This window comes from Salvelinus namaycush, unplaced genomic scaffold (assembly GCF_016432855.1).
Source record: "Salvelinus namaycush isolate Seneca unplaced genomic scaffold, SaNama_1.0 Scaffold3026, whole genome shotgun sequence".
NCBI lineage: Eukaryota > Metazoa > Chordata > Actinopteri > Salmoniformes > Salmonidae > Salvelinus > Salvelinus namaycush.
This window is the reverse complement of record NW_024059927.1, coordinates 3,198-7,500: the sequence shown is the minus strand read 5'-3', so window position 1 is coordinate 7,500 and position 4,303 is coordinate 3,198.

Below are 4,303 nucleotides of genomic sequence, written 5' to 3'. Positions count from 1 at the left end.
AGGTGCTCCTATTGAAATCGAATGAGTGCACCTGGTATTATTTTTGGGTTACCAGGTGCTGCTATTGAAATCGAATGAAAATGATTTTAAATGGCCTGCAGACACCCATGCCCGCTATGGGAGCACCATACTATGGGCACAAGTCAGTGGGGGCCGGCCTGAGGGATTTATGGAGCTTTTCAAAAAAGGTCCGAAAATATTCTATGTTGAACTACTCAGGAAAAACGGCTAAGTGCCCTCTTTTGGGTTACCAGGTGCTCCTATTCTAATCGAATGAAAATGAATTTAAATGACCTGCAGACACCCATGCCCGCTATGGGAGCACCATACTATGGGCACAAGTCAGTGGGCACCGGCCTAAGGGATTTATGGAGCTTTTATATAAAATGTCTGTACTCATCCTCCCCTCCGTGCACCTGGTATTATTTTTGGGTTACCAGGTGCTCCTATTCTAATCGAATGAAAATGAATTTAAATGACCTGCAGACACCCATGCCCGCTATGGGAGCACCATACTATGGGCACAAGTCAGTGGGCACCGGCCTAAGGGATTTATGGAGCTTTTCAAAAATAAGGTCTGAATACTTTCTATGTTGAACTACTCAGGAAAAACGACAGAGTGCCCACTTTTTGGGTTACCAGGTGCCCCTATTTAAATCGAATGAAAACGAATTTAAATGACCTGCAGACACCCATGCCCGCTATGGGAGCACCATACTACGGGCACAAGTCAGTAGGCACCGGCCTAAAGGATTTATGGAGCTTTTCATAAAATGTATGTAGTCACCCGCACTACTGACACCACCTTATGTTAGTTTGGGTTACCAGGTGCCGCTATTGAAATCGAATGAAAACGACTTTTAAGGGCCTGCCCACACCCATGCCCGATATGGGAGCACCATACTACGGGCACAAGTCAGTGGCCACCGGCCTAAGGGATTTATGGAGCTTTTCAAAAAAAGTCCGAAAATATTCTATGTTGAACTATTCAGGAAAAACGACAGAGTGCCCTCTTTTTGGGTTACCAGGTGCCGCTATTGAAATCGAATGAAAATGACTTTTAAGGGCCTGCCCACACCCATGCCCGATATGGGAGCACCATAGTAGGGGTCCAAGTCAGTAGGCACCGGCCTAAGGGATTTATGGAGCTTTTCAAAAAAAGTCCGAAAATATTCTATGTTGAACTATTCAGGAAAAACGACAGAGTGCCCTCTTTTTGGGTTACCAGGTGCCGCTATTGAAATCGAATGAAAATGACTTTTAAGGGCCTGCCCACACCCATGCCCGATATGGGAGCACCATAGTAGGGGTCCAAGTCAGTAGGCACCGGCCTAAGGGATTTATGGAGCTTTTCAAAAAAAGTCCGAAAATATTCTATGTTGAACTATTCAGGAAAAACGACAGAGTGCCCTCTTTTTGGGTTACCAGGTGCCGCTATTGAAATCGAATGAAAATGACTTTTAAGGGCCTGCCCACGCCCATGCCCGATATGGGAGCACCATAGTAGGGGTCCAAGTCAGTAGGCACCGGCCTAAGGGATTTATGGAGCTTTTCAAAAAAAGTCCGAAAATATTCTATGTTGAATTATTCAGGAAAAACGACAGAGTGCCCTCTTTTTGGGTTACCAGGTGCCGCTATTGAAATCGAATGAAAATGACTTTTAAGGGCCTGCCCACGCCCATGCCCGATATGGGAGCACCATAGTAGGGGTCCAAGTCAGTAGGCACCGGCCTAAGGGATTTATGGAGCTTTTCAAAAAAAGTCCGAAAATATTCTATGTTGAATTATTCAGGAAAAACGACAGAGTGCCCTCTTTTTGGGTTACCAGGTGCCGCTATTGAAATCGAATGAAAACGACTTTTAAGGGCCTGCCCACGCCCATGCCCGATATGGGAGCACCATAGTAGGGGTCCAAGTCAGTAGGCACCGGCCTAAGGGATTTATGGAGCTTTTCAAAAAAAGTCCGAAAATATTCTATGTTGAATTATTCAGGAAAAACGACAGAGTGCCCTCTTTTTGGGTTACCAGGTGCCGCTATTGAAATCGAATGAAAACGACTTTTAAGGGCCTGCCCACGCCCATGCCCGATATGGGAGCACCATAGTAGGGGTCCAAGTCAGTAGGCACCGGCCTAAGGGATTTATGGAGCTTTTCAAAAAAAGTCCGAAAATATTCTATGTTGAACTTATTCAGGAAAAACGACAGAGTGCCCTCTTTTTGGGTTACCAGGTGCCGCTATTGAAATCGAATGAAAACGACTTTTAAGGGCCTGCCCACGCCCATGCCCGATATGGGAGCACCATAGTAGGGGTCCAAGTCAGTAGGCACCGGCCTAAGGGATTTATGGAGCTTTTCAAAAAAAGTCCGAAAATATTCTATGTTGAACTATTCAGGAAAAACGACAGAGTGCCCTCTTTTTGGGTTACCAGGTGCCGCTATTGAAATCGAATGAAAATGACTTTTAAGGGCCTGCCCACGCCCATGCCCGATATGGGAGCACCATAGTAGGGGTCCAAGTCAGTAGGCACCGGCCTAAGGGATTTATGGAGCTTTTCAAAAAAAGTCCGAAAATATTCTATGTTGAATTATTCAGGAAAAACGACAGAGTGCCCTCTTTTTGGGTTACCAGGTGCCCCTATTGAAATCGAATGAAAACGACTTTTAAGGGCCTGCCCACGCCCATGCCCGATATGGGAGCACCATAGTAGGGGTCCAAGTCAGTAGGCACCGGCCTAAGGGATTTATGGAGCTTTTCAAAAAAAGTCCGAAAATATTCTATGTTGAATTATTCAGGAAAAACGACAGAGTGCCCTCTTTTTGGGTTACCAGGTGCCGCTATTGAAATCGAATGAAAACGACTTTTAAGGGCCTGCCCACGCCCATGCCCGATATGGGAGCACCATAGTAGGGGTCCAAGTCAGTAGGCACCGGCCTAAGGGATTTATGGAACTTTTCAAAAAAAGTCCGAAAATATTCTATGTTGAATTATTCAGGAAAAACGACAGAGTGCCCTCTTTTTGGGTTACCAGGTGCCCCTATTGAAATCGAATGAAAACGACTTTTAAGGGCCTGCCCACGCCCATGCCCGATATGGGAGCACCATAGTAGGGGTCCAAGTCAGTAGGCACCGGCCTAAGGGATTTATGGAGCTTTTCAAAAATAGTCCGAAAATATTCTATGTTGAACTATTCAGGAAAAACGACAGAGTGCCCTCTTTTTGGGTTACCAGGTGCCGCTATTGAAATCGAATGAAAATGATTTTTAAGGGCCTGCCCACGCCCATGCCCGATATGGGAGCACCATAGTAGGGGTCCAAGTCAGTAGGCACCGGCCTAAGGGATTTATGGAGCTTTTCAAAAAAAGTCCGAAAATATTATATGTTGAATTATTCAGGAAAAACGACAGAGTGCCCTCTTTTTGGGTTACCAGGTGCCCCTATTGAAATCGAATGAAAACGACTTTTAAGGGCCTGCCCACGCCCATGCCCGATATGGGAGCACCATAGTAGGGGTCCAAGTCAGTAGGCACCGGCCTAAGGGATTTATGGAGCTTTTCAAAAAAAGTCCGAAAATATTCTATGTTGAATTATTCAGGAAAAACGACAGAGTGCCCTCTTTTTGGGTTACCAGGTGCCCCTATTGAAATCGAATGAAAACGACTTTTAAGGGCCTGCCCACGCCCATGCCCGATATGGGAGCACCATAGTAGGGGCCCAAGTCAGTAGGCACCGGCCTAAGGGATTTATGGAGCTTTTCAAAATTAGTCCGAAAATATTCTATGTTGAACTATTCAGGAAAAACGGCTATGTGCCCTCTTTTTGGGTTACCAGGTGCTGCTATTGAAATCGATCCTCACTACTGACACCACCTTATGTTAGTTTGGGTTACCAGGTGCTGCTATTGAAATCGAATGAAAATGATTTTAAATGGCCTGCAGACACCCATGCCCGCTATGGGAGCACCATACTATGGGCACAAGTCAGTGGGGGCCGGCCTGAGGGATTTATGGAGCTTTTCAAAAAAGGTCCGAAAATATTCTATGTTGAACTACTCAGGAAAAACGGCTAAGTGCCCTCTTTTGGGTTACCAGGTGCTCCTATTCTAATCGAATGAAAATGAATTTAAATGACCTGCAGACACCCATGCCCGCTATGGGAGCACCATACTATGGGCACAAGTCAGTGGGCACCGGCCTAAGGGATTTATGGAGCTTTTATATAAAATGTCTGTACTCATCCTCCCCTCCGTGCACCTGGTATTATTTTTGGGTTACCAGGTGCTCCTATTCTAATCGAATGAAAATG